Here is a 17,756-nt window from a genome sequence, read left to right on the forward strand (position 1 = left end):
TTTTTTAAATTACTAGATGTCCACCATAAATTAGGGGACTGTGCTAAATACACACAGTGTACAAAGATAAACAAGAAACAGAGCAATCTGTCAAGGAGTTCTGGGAGAACTAGGAGTTTTCAAGGTTGCAGTTATATCTTGAGATCATAGGGAATTAATATTAAAACAGAGTGGAGCAAGTAAATAATTGAACACATAAATAATTGGAAAGAAGAAGCAAATTTTGCTTTAAGAAGAAGTCCAGATAACAGATGTGAATACCTCCCACCAAAGAAGGTTAAGCTTAACCTTCCCCTCCTCCTTTGTGTATGCACTGAACTAAGTGACTGGATTTCAAAAAACAGAGTATAAGAAGGAAGAAATAGTAACTTATTTCCATCTTGGAGACACCTAGCAAGCACTGCCTTATCCAAGTGATCAGTTAACATCACCAGTGATGATGTGGATACCACATATGCAACCTAGACAATACCATTCCAGACACAGAAACAGGCAATTTCACGACGAAGACACCAAAAGCAATTGCAATGAAAGCAAAAACTGACAAGTGGGATCTAATTAAACATAAAAGCTTCTGCACAGCAAAAGAAAAATTATCAACAGAGCAAACAGACAACCTATAGAATGGAAGAAAATATTTGCAAACTATGCATCTGATAAAGGTCTAGTATCCAGCATTTACAAGCAACTTAGTGGGCAAAGGACATGACAGACACTTTTTAAAAGAAGATATATATGCGGCCACCATGCATATGAAAAAAGCTCAATATCACTGATTACATAAATGCAAATCAAAACCACAATGAGATACCATTTCACATCAATCAGAATGGCTGTTATAAAAAAGTCAAAATATAACAGATGCTGTCAAGGTTGCAGAGAAAAGGGAGTGGTTATACACCGTTTGTGGGAGTGTAAATTAGTTCAACCATTGTAGAAAGCAGTGTGGCAATTCCTCATAGAGCTAAAACCAGATGTACCATTTGACTCAGCAATCCATTGCTGTGTACATACCCAAAGAAATATATGTCATTCTACCATAAAGACACGTGCACACAAATGTTCATTATAGTACTATTCACAATAACAAAGACATGAATCAACCTAAATGCCCCATAAATGACAGACTGGATAAAGAAAATGTGGTACACTTACACCTAGAATACTATGCAGCCATATAAAAGAACAAGATCATGTCTTTTGCAGAACATGGATGGAGCTGGAGGTCATTATCCTTAGCAAACTAATGCAGGAACAGAAAACCAAATACTGCATCCTCACATTTATAAGTGGGAGCTAAATGATGAGAACTCATGGACACAAAGAGGGGAACAACAGACACTGGGGCCTACTTGAGGGTGGAGGGACAGGGGAGACAAACAGAAAAAAAAAACTACTGGGTACCAGGCTTAGTACCTGGGTGATGACATAATCTGTAAAACAAACCCCCATGACACAAGTTTACCTATAGAACAACTTGGAACATGTACCCCCTGAACCTAAAAGTTTAAAAATAAAAAATAGGTCAGGCGCAGTGGCTCACGCCTGTAATCCCAGTATTTTGGGAGGCTGAGATGGGTGGATCACCTGAGGTCAAAAGTTCGAGACCAGCCTGGCCAACATGGTGAAACCCCATCTCTACTAATAATACAAAAATTAGCCAGGCGTGGTGGTGCATGCCTGTAATCCCAGCTACTCAGGAGGCTGAGGCAGGAGAATCACTTGAACCCAGGGGGCAGGGGTTGCAATGAACCGAGATTGCGCCATTGCACTCCAACTTGGGCGACAAGAGCAAAACTCTGTCTTCAAAAAAATAAAAATAAAAATAAAATGAAAAAAACCAGATGTTAACAACAGGAGAAGCTAGAAGAGAGGTATAAGGAACTCTACTATACGTGTTTCTTTTTTGTAACTCTAAAATTACTTGAAAATAAGGCCTGGCACAGTGCCTCACACCTGTGATCCCAGTTCTTTGGGAGGCTGAGGCAGGAGGATCACTTGAGCCAAGGAGTTAGAGGTCACCCTGGGCAATGCGGCAAGATCGTCTCTACAAAACATAAAAAAAATAGGCACAGTGGCATGCGCCTATAGTCCCAGCAACTGAGGAGGCTGAGGCAGGAGGACTGTTTGAGACCAAGAGTTCGAGGCAGCAGTGAGCCGTGACTGCACCACTGTACTCCAGAGTCTGGGTAACAGAGCAACACCTTGTCTCTATAAGAAAAAAAAAAAAGAAGAATAAAACTTTCAAAAAATCACTTGAAAATAAAGTTTCAAGAAAAGAGAATAATGTTATATTGTATTAGAGTAATATCTAGAATATATCACAAAAGTAGAACTTTTGAGTCTCTACCATATGTCTACCATTCACTAATTGAAAAGGACAATTATGAGAAAAGAAAAAAAAGGTCAATTTCCCTTATGAACATAAATACAAAAATCCTAAACAAAATGTTAGACAACAAAATGTAATGCATGCGTGTGTATGCTGTGTGCTTGCTCTCACTTTACACACACATACATTTGTGTGTAGTTGCATCTCTACCATGATAGTTTACCCCAGGAATGCAAGGTGAGTTAACATTAAAAAAAAAAGTGATTAACCACCTCAACAGAATAAAGGAGAAACACACATGACCCTATCAATACAGGCAGAGACAGCATTTAATAAAACTCAGTAACTATGCATGACAAAAACTCACAGCAAAGAGAAACTACAAAAAACCCTAAAGCAATCATTGTTTTTACAGTGGAATGTTGAGAATATTGCCTGTGAGATTAGGAACAAAATAAGGATGCCAACTCTTACCACTTCTATTCAATATTTTAGTAAAGGTGTTAAATGGTATTAGCAGTAAGGCAAGAAAAAAGAAGAGGTATGGATAAGAAAGGAAGAAATAATAGTAACTTTTCATATTTGATATAATTGTGTACACAGAAAAATCCAAAAGAATCTACATGTAACTTACTAGGATGTAAGTAAATTTTTAGAAAAGTTGCAAGATACAAGTTCAAATTTTTTAAAGTCCATTAGATTTTTCTTTATCATAGAAGTTATAAAATTAAAATCTAAAAAGTATGTCATAAAAATAGTACCAAAAATATCAAATACCTAATAAAGTATAATAAAAGATGAAAAAACTTTACATAGAATACTATTGATATATTATAGAGAGAAGGGTGATCTAAATGGGTCTTCCATTTCCAAGTAGGATGTAGTAGGGTATACGATGCAGTAGGTAGCCATATACCATCACTCCTACTTTAACAAACAAAATGAATGAATTATAAAAATCACATTTAAAAAAAAAAGTCTTAGAGCTATAGAAGCAATGAGGAAATATTACCAACTAATATGTGAGAGAGAGATATTTGGTGGCTCTATGCAAGGGCTTGGTGTAGGTAGACATAATCTACTGACAAAGAGAAATCACCGAGCTTTTGATGAACATGAAGGCTGTCACGATGGTGTGATATGATGGAAGCTAGCAGAATACCCATCTGATTTCCCCCACAAGACATTTCCTGAGTGTTGGGGTGGTATGGGAGGCTGTGGGCTGAGTCAGAGTAATAGACTGAAATCTCATTCATACTCATGGCACTATAAGAAACCAAGTCCCACTAGATGGAGAGGCCTGGGACAAACACACATCAGCTCTCCTCCTTAAAACATTTGCCAAATGTTGTACCTGCTTAAGGCAGGGGGCTTAATAACTAATGCTTGAGGGAGAGAACTTTTAAAGGTAAGGAATTAAAGACTCACTAGACTCTCAGTCAAAAGTCAGAAGGGCCAACCCCAATAAAGGGGCTGAGTCAGAAAAACAGTAAAATTATTTGCAAGAGTACTAATGAAATGAATTTCCCTTGAGAAAGTTTAACTGCAACAAATGCATGACTGTTGTTCCCCTTACAACATTTACCATATTCTAAAGCTGTGAGGGCAAAGAGTCTAAAGAGCTGAGTTCAAACACCTGAAAGCCTCAACTGAGTTCTTACAATATTTAATTGTTGAAAAACCAAAGATCTGTCAGGCTTAAAGCAAAAATTGTTTTTTGTATTCCATGTCTTTGCTATTGTGAATAGCAATAATATGATATTGATTATATGTGTTTTTTCAGTAGAATGATTTATTTTGTTTTGGGTATATACCCAGTAATGGGACTGCTGAGTTGAATGGTAGTTCTGTTTTAAGCTCTTTAAGGAATCTCCACAGTTTTCCCCAGTGGCTGAACTATGTTATGTTCCCACCAACAGTGTACAAGCCTTCCCTTTCTTCTGCAACCTCACCAACATCTGTTATTTTTTTTACTTTTTATTAATAGTCTGACTAACATGAGATGGTATCTCATTGTGGTTTTGATTTGCACTTCTTGAATGATTAGTAATGTGGAACATTTTTTCATATATTTGTTGGCTGCAAGTATGTCTTCTTTTGAGAAGCGTCTGTTCATGTCCTTTGCCCATTTTTTAAATAGGGTTGTTTTTTGCTTCTTGAACTGCTTAAGTTCCTTACAGATTCTGGATATTAGACCTTTGCTGGATGCACAGTTTGCAAATATTTTGTCCCATTCTGTACGTTGTTCATTTACTATGCTGACGGTTTCTTTTGTCGTTAAGAAGTTTTTTATTACTGACTCAATTTCAGAACTCATTACTGGTCTGTTCATAATTTCCATTTCTTCCTGGCTCAATCTTGGGAGATTGTATATTTCCAGGAATTTATCCATTTCTTCTAGGTTTCCTAGTTTGTGTGTGAATAGGTGTTCATAATAGTCTCTGAGTGTGTGTGTGTGTGTGTGTGTGTGTGTGTGTGTGTGTGTATTTCTGTGGAGTCAGTGATAATGTCACCTTTGTCATTTCTGATTGTACTTATTTTGTCTTCTTTTTTCTTTAACAATTTAGTTAGTGGTCTGTCAATCTTGCTTATTCTTTGGAAGAATCAACTTTTGGTTTAGTTAATCTTTCGTATGGATTTTTGCATCTCAATTTCATACAGTTCAGCTCTAATTTTGGTTATTTATTTTCTTCTGTTAGCTTTGGGGTTGGCTTGCTCTTGTTTTTCTAGTCCCTCTAGATGCAGATATCCTCAATCTCTATTATCCTCTTATTTACAATATCCAACACACAAAACATTATGTAACATATGAAGCAGGAAAAAATGATCAAAAATTGAGAGGAAAAAATAGACAAGAAAAACTGATTTACAGGGGATTTAGCTACTAGTTAGCACAAAAAGACTTTGAAATGGTTATTAATATATTGAGAGCAAAAGATAAAGGGAAATAGATAAAATATGGAAAATCTCAACAGAAAACTACAATCTATTAAAAAAAGAAATGAATATTTCAGAATAAAAAATACATTATCTAAAATCTGATTCAACTGTAGCGGAAGCAAACAGACATTGTGTAAAAATAATTTGTAAATTCAAAAAGTCTACAGAAAACTGCCAAACATAAAAAGAACGAACGGATGACAGCATAAGAGACTCACGGGGCACAGTCATATAATCCAATATATGTGTAATCTTACTCCTAGGAGAAGAGGGAAGAGTGCAGAAACAATATTTATGAGTTAATGGGTAAGAATTTTCCAAAACAGGTAGAAGACTTAATCTACTGAGTTAAAAAGCTCAGTGAACACAAAGTAATACTAAGAAAAACCAACTCTTGGGGTATCAAAGCCAAACTGCTGAAAATCAAAGGTGCAAAAATAAGAACGACACTTGGCCTTTCAACAAAGATAGTAGCCCTTTAAAGTGCTGAAATAAAAACCTACAATTCTATAACCAACTGAAATACATTTTTTAAACCAAACAAATAAAAACTAAGATAATCCCCAGAAGACTTCAGGAAATACTAAAGGAAATTTTTTAGGCTGAAGGAAAATGATCCAACATAGTACAGAACTGCTAGAAAGAATGCAGAACACTTAAAGGATGTGTGTATGTAAATATATACATGTACATATACATACATACACTCTTGTGTATATATACATATTTTACATTGCTTTATATTTCTTATATACATATATATGGAAAAGAATGTTGTTTGTTCAAAGCAACAATAATAATGTCCTGTGGGATTTAGAACATGTAGAACAGAAATATATGACAACAAAAGCACAAATAGGAGGAGTGAGTAAATAGAGTTCAACTGTCCTAAGATACTTTGCTGCTCATAAAGTGAAAAAAGTACTAATTTAAGGTAAACTATAAAGTCAAGGAAGTATATTATAATCTCTAGAATAACCACCAAAAGAAAAAAAAGTAAAACAAGCCAATAGAGAAAATAGCATGGAATAAAAATAATTAATTAATCTAAAATAATAGAGGATAGCAAAATCAACTAGCTCAATAATTATATTAAATGTAAATGAACTAAATATCTCAGTTATAAGATAAAGATTAACAGACAAGATTAAAAATGAATAATATTCAACCACATGACATTGACAAGTGATGCACTTTACTGTGAGGTCACAGATAGGTTGAAAGTAAAAGGAGAGAAAAGATATATTAATCATAAAGTAACAAAAAATAAGCTTCCTATTCTCTTTCCCCTCTCCTGTGTTTCTATGCTCCCTTTCTTTTATCTTTCCCATCCCAAACAATACAATCTTAAAACCATTAGGTAGGCAGAACAAGGCGGGAATCTGTAGCAAATGGAGTGACAATGCGCCAGAGCAAGGTATCAGAATCTCATTAGGGTAAGGAAGGTGCCCATGTAAAGAAGTGTCCTAGCATAGAGTATCAGAATTCAAGCAGGGCAAGAAGACAGTCTCTGCAGAGGTGTGGCCTAGTGTGCAATAAAAGCACCAAATCAGGATATGGAGGGCTTCCATGAAGAGGGAGGCCCACCAGACATGTGGAGTTAGAGCCCAAGCAGAATGAGGTAGGTGTCTCCACACTGGGGTGGCCTTACATGGAGTGGCAGAGCTGCAGTAGAGAAGGAAAATACCTACACAGAGAGATAGCCTAGGTTGGGAAGTCAGATTTCCTGCAGGATGAGAAGGGTGTCATACAGGGTAAGGGCAGTGTGGTGAGTCACTACTCAAGCACGGTGACAGGAGTCAGTCTGACCTTGAATGTCAGAACCTGAGTGAGGAGGCTGTCTAAATGGTGTAGCCTGACATCTTGAGTCAAATCCTAAACAAGATGAGGGCATCCAAGTAGAGGGAGACCAATGTGAGGTGTCATGAGCCTATGCAGCATGAGGAAGAAATCCATGTGAGGGGGTAGTTCAGCATGGGGAGTCAGAACCTATGTGGGGTGGGGAGAGTGTCCATATGTTGAGGGTGATGAGCATTCTGATACAGGGAAGTCAGAGACCAAGTAGGGAGGGGTGGTATACATGTTGAGGAGTGGTCTAGCATGGAATGCCAAAGCCCAAGCAGGGTGAAAAGAGCATCCACCCAAGGAGACAGACAATAAAGTGTTTGAATCCAAGTGGAGAGTTAGGGTCATCCTTGCTGGGGAGAGGTTGGCAAGAAATGAGAGAATTCATTATATAAAGCACACTGGAAGTGAGGTTACTCACTATTAGATATGAAAGTTACAAAAACAAAGAAAAAAGTAAAAAAAGTAGATGAACATATGGTTTTTAATATATACAGATAGAGAAATAAATATTAATGTAAATAAGTGTAGGGCTGGGAGCAACACATATGCCTAGTGTTTAAATCCTAACCTCTAAATAGCACATTCCACTGGAAGAACAGGCTTCTTGGAGAAGTAGTTGATTCCAGAGCTGGAGAAGGAAAAGTGTAAGATAAGCCTGAAATATCTTGTGCCAGAAAGCAAAGACATGATCAAAAGATGACGGGGACATACAAAAAGGATATATAGCCAGCTTGAAGGGGCTGCCACTGGCCACCAAATCTGTATTTTGAGCATCAAAACAAATTACAATAGTAACAATAAACAGAATAAGAAAACTTGGTTTTGTACAATGTAAAAATTTGCAAGTCTGAAATCTAATAAAGAATTTGTATCCAGAATATATAAAGATTCTCTAAATTCAACAGTAAAAAAAAATGCAATTAGAAAATGAGCAAAACAATTTTAATAGAAAACATATAGATAGTAAATGGGCATATTAAAATGTTCATTGTCAGTAGTAGAGAAATGCAAATTAAAGCAATAATGAGATACCCCTATATACCAATCAGGAAGGCTAAATTAAAAAAAAAAAATCTGACAGTGGACAGGCGTGGTAGCTTACGCCTGTAATCCCAGCACTTTGGGAGGCCAAGATGGGCGGATCACAAGGTCAGGAGTTCAAGACCAGCCTGACCAATATGGTGAAACCCCATCTCTACTAAAAATATAAAAATTAGCCAGGCGTGGTGGTACGCACCTGTAGTCCCAGCTACTTGGGAGGCTGAGGCAGGAGAATCGCTTGAACCCGGGAGGCAGAGGTTGCAGTGAGCTGAGATCCTGCTACTGAGCTGAGATCATGCTACTGCACTCCAGCCTGGGTGACAGTGAGACTCCATCTCAAAAAAATAAAAATATAAAAAATACTGACAGTATAAATGCTGATGAGGATGTGGAGGAACTTGATCTCTCACACATTGTTACTGGAAATGCAAAATGTTATAACCACTCTGGAAAACACTCTGGCAGTTTCCTATAAAATTAAACATATACTTACATACAACTCAATAATCACACTCCTGGGTCTTAATCCTAGTGCAGTTTCTCAACCTTAGCACTGACATTTTGAAACAATTCTTTGTTGTGGAGGACTGTCTTGTGCATTCTAGGATATTCCACAGCACCTCTGTCTTTTATTTACTAGACACCAGTAGCATTTCTTTCCTAGTCATTACAATCAAAAATGTCTTCAGACATTTCCCATGTTCCCTGAGAGGTAAAATCACTCCTAGTTGAGACCCACTGTCATAGAGAAATAAAAAACTTATGGTCATGTAATAACAAGTACATGAGGGATTCCCAGGCAAGATGGCCAAATAGAACAGCTCCAGTCTGCAGCTCCCAGCAAGACCAACGCAGAAGGCAGGTGATTTCTGCATTTCCGACTAAGGTACCCAGTTCATCTCATTGAGACTGGTTAGACAGTGGGTGCAGCCCACAGAGGGTGAGCAGCAGCAGGGTGGGGTGGCGCCTCACTTGGGAAGCACAACGGGTTGGGGAACTCCCTCTCCTAACCAAGGGAAGCCATGAGGACTGTTCCAGCCCAGATACTAGGCTTTTCCCACAGTCTTCGAAACCCACAGACCAGGAGATTCCCTTGGGTGCCTATGCCACCAGGGCCCTGGTTTCAAGCACAAAACTGAGCAGCCATTTGGGCAGACACCGAGATAGCTGCAGGAGTTTTCTTTTCATACTCCAGTGGCGCCTGGAATGCCAGCAAGACAGAACCGTTCACTCCTCTGGAAAGTGGGCTGAAGCCAGGAAGGCAAGTGGTCTAGCTCAGTGGATCCCACCCCCAAGGAGTCCAGCAAGCTAAGATCCACTGGCCTGAAATTCTGACTGCCAGCAGAGCAGCCTGAAGTCGACCTAGGATACTCAAGCTTTGTGAGAGGAGGGGCATCCACCATTACTGAGGCTTGAGTAGGCAGTTTTCCCCTCACAGTGTAAACAAAGCCACTGGGAATTTCCAACTGGGTGAAGCCCAGACTGCCTCTCTAGATTCCTCCTCTCTGGGCAGGGCATCTCTGAAAGAAAGGCAGCAGCCCCAGTCAGGGGCTTATAGATAAAACTCCCATCTCCCTGGGACAGAGCACCTGGGGGAAGGGGCAGCTGTGGGCACAGCTTCAGCAGACTTAAACGTTCCTGCCTGCCAGCTCTGAATAGAGCAGCAGATCTCCCAGGACAGCCCTCGAGCTCTGCTAAGGGACAGACTGCCTCCACAAGTGGGTCCCTGACCCCCGTGCCTCCTGGTGGGGAGACACCTCCCAGCAGGGGTCGACAGACACCTCACACAGGAGAGCCCTGGCTGGCATCTGGCGGGTGCCCCTCTGGGACAAAACTTCAGAGGTAGGAGAAGACAGCAAACTTTGCTATTCTGCAGCCTTCATTGGTGATACCCAGGCAAACAGAGTCTGGAGTGGACCGCCAGTAAACTCCAGCAGACCTGCAGCAGAGGGGCCTGACTGTTAGAAGGAAAACTAACAAACAGAAAGCAAAAGCATCAACATCAACAAAAAGAATGACCACGCAAAAACTCCATCTGAAGTTCACCAACAGCAAAGACCAAAGGTAGATAAATCCACAAAGATAAGGAAAAACCAGTGCAAAAAGGCTGAAAATTCCAAAACCAGAATGCCTCTTCTCCTCCAAAGGATCACAACTCTCACCAGCAACAAAACTGGATGGAGAATAAGTTTGACAAATTGACAGAAGTGGGCTTCAGAAGGTGGATAATAACAAACTTCTCCGAGCTAAAGGAACATGTTCTAACCCAATGCAAGGAAGCTAAGAACATTGATAAAAGGTTAGAGGAATTGCTAACTAGAATAACCAGTTTAGAGATGAACATAAATGACCTGCTGGAGCTGAAAAACACAGCATGAGAAATTCGAGAAGCATACATAAGTATCAATAGCTGAATTGACCAAGTGGAAGAAAGGATATCAGAGACTGAAGATCAACTTCATGAAATAAAGTGTGAAGACAAGAAATATGGGACCATGTGAAAAGACTAAACCTAAGTTTGATTGGTGTACCTGAAAGTGACAGGGAGAATGGAACCAAGTTGGAAAACACTCTGCAGGATATTATCCAGGAGAACTTCCCCAACCTAGCAAGACTGGCCAACATTCAAATTCAAGAAATACAGAGAACACCACAAAGATACTCCTCAAGAAGAGCAACCCCAAAACACATAATTGTCAGATTCACCAAGGTTGAAATGAAGGAAAAAATAGTAAGGGCAGCCAGAGACAAAGGTCAGGTTACCCATAAAGGGAAGCCCATCAGAATAACAGCAGATCTCTTGGCAGAAACCCTACAAGCCAGAAGAGAGTGGGCGCCAACATTCAACATTCTTAAAGAAAAGAATTTTCAACCCAGAATTTCAAATCCAGCCAAACTAAGCATCATAAGTGAAGGAGAAATAAAATCCTTTACAGACAGGTAAATGCTGAGGGATTTTGTCACCACCAGGCCTGCCTTACAAGAGCTCCTGAAGGAAGCACTAAATATGGCAAGGAAAAACCAGTACCAGTCACTGCAAAAATAATAATAATAATAATAAAATGTAAAGACCATCAACACTATGAAGAAACTACATCAACTAATGGGCAAAATAACCAGCTAGCATCATAATGACAGGATCAAATTCACACCTAACAATAGTAACCTTAAATGTAAATGAGCTAAATGCCCCAATTAAAATGCACAGACTGGCAAACTGGATAAAGAGTCAAGACCCATTGGTGTGCTGTATTCAGGAGACGCATCTCATGTGCAAAGACACACATAGGCTCAAAATAAAGGGATGGAGGGAGATTTACCAAGCAAATGGAAAGCAAAAAATAACAACAACAACAAAACAACAAAAAAAACAGGGGTTGAAATCCTAGTCTCTGATAAAACAGACTTTAAACCAACAAAGATAAAAAAAAACAAAGAAAAGCATTACATAATGGTAAGCGGATCAATAAAACAAGAAGAGCTAACTATCCTAAATATATATGCACCCAATACAAGAGCATCCAGATTCATAAAGCAAGTTCTTAGAGACCTACAAAGAGACTTAGACTCCCACACGGTAATAGTGGGAGACTTTAATGCCCCATTGTCAATATTAGACAAATCAACGAGACAGAAAATTAATAAGGATATTCAGGACTTGAACTCAGCTCAAGGATATTCAGGAATTGAACTCAGGTCTGGACCAAGCAGACCTAATAGACATCTACAGAACTCTACACCCCAAATCAACAGAATATACATTCTCCTCAGTAGTACATAGCACTTATTCTAAAATTGACCACATAATTGGAAGTAAAACACTCCTCAGAAAATGCAGAAGAATGAAAATCATAACAAACAGTCCCTCAGACCACAGTGCAATCAAATTAGAACTCAGGATTAAGAAACTCACTCAGCCGGGTGCAGTGGCTCACATCTGTAACCCCAGCATTTTGGGAGGCTGAGGCGGGTGGATCATGAGGTCAGGAGATCGAGACCATCCTGGCTAACACAGTGAAACCCTGTCTCTACCAAAAATACAAAAAGAAATTAGCCAGGCGTGGTGGCAGGCACCTGTAGTCCCAGCTACTTGGGAGGCAGAGGCAGGAGAATGGCGTGAACCCAGGAGGCAGAGCTTGCAGTAAGCCAAGATCGCGCCACTGCACTCCAGCCTGGGCAACAGAGTGACACTCGGAAAAAAAAAAAAAAGAAGAAGAAGAAAGGAGGGCAGGGTGGAAAGAAAAGAAAAGAAATGAAAGGAAAGGAAAGGAAAGGGAAAGGGAAAGGGAAAGGAAAACAAAAGAGAAAAGAAAAGAGAAAAGAAAACTCAAAACTGCACAACTACATGGAAACTAAATAACCTGCTCCTGAATGACTACTGGCTAAATAACGAAATCAAGGCAGCAAGAAATAAATTCTGTGAAACCAATGAGAACAAAGGCACAACATACCAGAATCTCGGGGACACATTTAAAGCAGTGTGTAGAGGGAAATTTATAGCACTAAATGCCCACAGGAGAAAGGAGGAAAGATCTAAAATCGACACCCAAACATCACAATTAAAACAACTAGAGAAGCGAGGGCAAACAAATTCAAAAGCTAGCAGAAGACAAGAAATAGCTAAGATCAGAGCAGAACTGAAGGAAAGAGAGACACGAAAAACCCTTCCAAAAAAATCAATGAATCCAGGAGCTGGTTTTTCGAAAAGATTAACAAAATAGATAGACCACTAGCCAGACTAATAAAGAAGAAAAGAGAGAAGAATCAAATAGACACAATAAAAAATGATAAAGGGCAGATCACCACTGATCCCACAGAAATACAAACTACCATCAGAGAATACTGCAAACACCTCTACGCAAATAAACTAGAAAATCTAGAAGAAATGGATAAATTCCTCAACACATACACCCTCCCAAGACTAAACCAGGAAGAAGTCAAATCCCTGAACAGTCCAATGACAAGTTCTGAAATTGAGGCAATAATAGCCTACCAACCAAGAAAAGCCCAGGACCAGATGGATTCACAGCCGAATTCTACCAGAGGTACAAAGAGGAGCTGGTACCATTCCTTCTGAAACTATTCCAAACAATAGAAAAAGAGGGACTCCTCCCTAACTCATTTTATGAGGCCAGCATCATCATGATACCAAAACCTGGCAGAGACACAACAAAAAAGAAAATTTCAGGCCAATATACCTGATAAACATTGATGCAAAAATCCTCAATAAAATACTGGCAAACCTTATCCAGCAGCACATTCAAAAGCTTATCCACCAAGATCAAGTCGGCTTCATCCCTGGGATGTAAGGTTGGTTCAACATACACAAATCAATAAATGTAATCCATCACATAAACAGAACCAATAACAAAAAACCACATGATTATCTCAATAGATGCAGAAAAGGCCTTCGATAAAATTCAACACCCCTTCATGCTAAAAACACTCAATAAACTAGGTATTGATGGAACATGTCTCAAAAAAATAAGAGCTATTTGTGACAAACCCACAGCCAATATCATACTGAATGGGCAAAAGCTGGAAGCATTCCCTTTGAAAACCGACACAATGCAAGGATGGCCTCTCTCACCACTGCTATTCAACACAGTATTGGAAGTTCTGGCCAGGGCAATCGGGCAAGGGAAAGAAATAAAGGGTATTCAAATAGGAAGAGAGGAAGTCAAATTATCTCTGTTTGCAGATGACACGATTGTATACTTAGAAAACCCCATCATCTGAGCCCCAAAACTCCTTAAGCTGATAGGCAACTTCAGCAAAGTCTCAGGATACAAAATCAATGTGCAAAAATCACAAGCATTCTTATACACCAATAATAGAGAGCCAAATCACGAGCAAACTCCCATTCACAACTGCTACAAAGAGAATAAAATACCTAGGAATACAACATTCAATGGATGTGAAGGAAATCTTCAAGGAGAACTACAAACCACTGCTCAAGGAAATAAGAGAGGACACAAACAAATGGAAAAACATTCCATGCTCATGGATAGGAAGAATCAATATTGTGAAATGGCCATACTGTCCAAAGTAATTTATAGATTCAATGCTATCCTCATCAAGCTACCATTGACTTTCTTCACAGAATTAGAAAAAACTACTTTAAAGTTCATATGGAACCAAAAAAGAGCCCGTATAGCCACAACAATCCTAAGCAAAAAGAACAAAGCTGGAGGCATCATGCCACCTGACTTCAAACTATACTACAAGGCTACAGGAACCAAAACAGCACGGTACTGGTACCAAAACAGATACATAGACCAATGGAACAGAGCAGGGGCTTCAGAAATAACACCACACATCTACAACCATCTGATCTTTAACAAACCTGACAAAAGCAATGGAGAAAGGATTCCCTATTTAATAGTGTTGGGAAAACTGACTAGCCATATGCAGAAAAGTGAAACTGGATCCCTTCCTTACACCTTATACAAAAATTAACTCAAGATGGATTAAAGACTTAAATGTAAGACCTAAAACCATAAAAACCCTACCAAAAAACCTAGGCAATACCATTCAGGACATAGGCATGGGCAAAGGCTTCATAACTAAAACACCAAAAGCAATGGCAACAAAAGCCAAACTTGACAAATTAGATCTAATTAAACTAAAGAGCTTCTGCACAGCAAAAGAAACTATCATTAGAGTAAACAGGCAACCTACAGAATGGTAGAAAATTTTGCAGTCTATCCATCTAAAAAAGGGCTGAGATCCACATAACTGGAAGTAAAACAGTCCTCAGCAAATGCAAAAGAACAAAAATCAAGGAAACTTAATTTATTTAAGAATGAAAACAAGGAACTTAAACAAATGTACAAGAAAAAAACAAACAACCCCATCAAAAAGTGGGCAAAGGATATAAACAGACACTTTTCAAAAGAAGACATTTATGCAGCCAACAAACATGAAAAAAAGCTCATCATCACTGGTCATTAGAGAAATGCAAATCAAAACCACAATGAGATACCATCTCACACCAGTTAGAATGGCAATCATCAAAAAGTCGGGAAACAACAGATGCTGGAGAGGATGTGGAGAAACAAGAATGCTTTTATGCTGTTGGTGGGAGTGTAAATTACTTCAACCATTGTGGAAGACAGTGTGGTGATTCCTCAAGGATCTAGAACTAGAATACCATTTGACCAGCAATCCCATTACTGGGTATATACCCCAACGATTATAAATCATTCTACTATAAAGACACATGCACAGGTATGTTTACTGCAGCATTATTCACAATAACAAAGACTTAGAACCAACCCAAATCCCTATCAATATTAGACTGGATAAAGAAAATGTGGCACATATATACCATGGAATACTATGCAGCCATAAAAAAGAATGTGTTCATGTCCTTTGGAGGGACATGGATGAAGCTGGAAACCATCATTCTCAGCAAACTAACACAGGAATAGAAAACCAAACACTGCATGTTCTCACTCATAAGTGGGAGTTGAGAATATATGGGCACAGGGAGGGGAACATCACACACTGGGGCCTGTTGTGGGGTGGGAAGCAAGGGGAGAGATAACATTAGGAGAAATATGTAATGTAGATGACGAGTTGATGGGTGCAACAAACCACCATGGCACATGTATACCTATGTAACAAACCTGAACATTCAGCACATGTATTCCAAAACTTAAAGTATATAAAAAAAAGTACATGAATGTTCATAATAGCTTTATTAGTAATAAGCATTGGAAACAATGTCCTTCAACAGGTGAATGGATAAACATACTGTATAAATTCCAAATAATGGAATACTGACCAATACAAAGAAATTAACTACTGATACACACAAGTTGAATGGATCTCCAGGTGAGTATGCTGAGTAAGAAGAACACATCTCAAAGTTTACATGTTATGTTCCATCTATATAACATGTTGGATTCCATCTATATAACTTCTCAAAATGACAAAATTATATAGTAGAAAAACAGATCACTGGCTTTCAGGGGTTAAAGAAGGCTGGCTTGAGGGAACAGGGTGTGACTAGAAAAGGGAAGGCACAAGGGAATTCCTTCACAGTGACAGAGCACTTCTGTATCTTGATTATGATGGTGGTTACATGAAGCTATACATGCATTTAAATTTTACAGAATTATACATATATGCATTAGAATAACTGAGTGCATGCAAAAACTTGTGAAATCTGATTAGCATCTGTAGTCCACTTGACTGTATTGTGCCAATATCAATTTACTGGTTTTGATAATGCATTATAGTTATGTAAGGACATTACCAATGGGGAAGCTGAGTGGGGACCTCCCTTGGCTATTTTTGTAACCTCTTGTGAGTCACATATTTTTCTTGTGAGTCTACATGTATTTTCAAATAACAAGTTAAAAAGAAAAAAGGTAGAAATTGATCATAACTCACTGAATAAAATAAGAAAGATTCTGTACAGATACAAATTAATAAGTAAGTTTGCTGATAAGATGTTTACATAATTTAAATATACCTTTCCATAAAACACTTAATTACAAAAGGGAAAAGAGTATCTTGTTTGGGGTATTAAGGTGCCTAAGAGCTTTCATGCCTACTGCGGGATGAAAAGGTACCTAACAGCCACAACCTTATTGAGTTTTAAAATGATAAAGGCACCTAACAGCCACAACTTTATTGAGTTTTAAAGTGATAAAGAGGACGTGGAAAAATAGGAACACTTTTACACTGTTGGTGGGACTGTAAACTAGTTCAACCATTGTGGAAGTCAGTGTGGCGATTCCTCAGGGATCTAGAACTAGAAATACCATTTGACCCAGCCATCCCATTACTGGGTATATACCCAAAGGATTATAAATCATTCTACTATAAAGACACATGCACATGTATGTTTATTGCGGCACTATTCACAATAGCAAAGACCTGGAACCAACCCAAATGTCCAACAATGATAGACTGGATTAAGAAAATGTGGCACATATACACCATGGAATACTATGCAGCCATAAAAAATGATGAGTTCATGTCCTTTGTAGGGACATGGATAAAATTGGAAATCATCATTCTCAGTAAACTACAGCAAGAACAAAAAACCAAACACCGCATATTCTCACTCATAGGTGGGAACTGAACAATGACAACACATGGACACAGGAAGGGGAACATCACACTCTGGGGACTGTTGTGGGGTCGGGGAAGGGGGGAGGGATAGCATTAGGAGATATACCTAATGCTAAATGACGAGTTAATGGGTGCAGCACACCAGCATGGCACATGTATACACGTGTAACTAACCTGCACATTGTGCACATGTACCCTAAAACTTAAAGTATAATAATAAAATAAAAAAATTAAAACATAATAAAATAAAGTGACAAAGGTACCTAACAGCCACAACCTTATTGAGTAAAGGTACCTAACAGTCAGGACCTTATTGAGTTTTAAAGTGATAACTGTCAACAACAGAACAAATTAAAATTGCATGACACTTCACAGGATGCAATGAGTAGAATTCAATGTTACTTCTTTGATTTTCCTACTTAAGATAACTAACCTCAATGTAACCATGAGGAAACATCAGAGAAACCAAACTGAGGGACATTCCACAAGATAACTGGATTGTAATCTT

General features: G+C 38.6%; 1 protein-coding gene across 10 annotated transcripts in view; it reads right to left on the minus strand.

Annotated features, from left to right (window-relative positions):
- ALMS1 (ALMS1 centrosome and basal body associated protein) overlaps positions 1 to 17,756 on the minus strand; it is a 230,037-nt gene that overhangs the window by 90,379 nt on the left and 121,902 nt on the right. The window lies entirely within an intron of this gene.

This window comes from Gorilla gorilla, chromosome 12, assembly GCF_029281585.2.
Source record: "Gorilla gorilla gorilla isolate KB3781 chromosome 12, NHGRI_mGorGor1-v2.1_pri, whole genome shotgun sequence".
Lineage (NCBI taxonomy): Eukaryota > Metazoa > Chordata > Mammalia > Primates > Hominidae > Gorilla > Gorilla gorilla.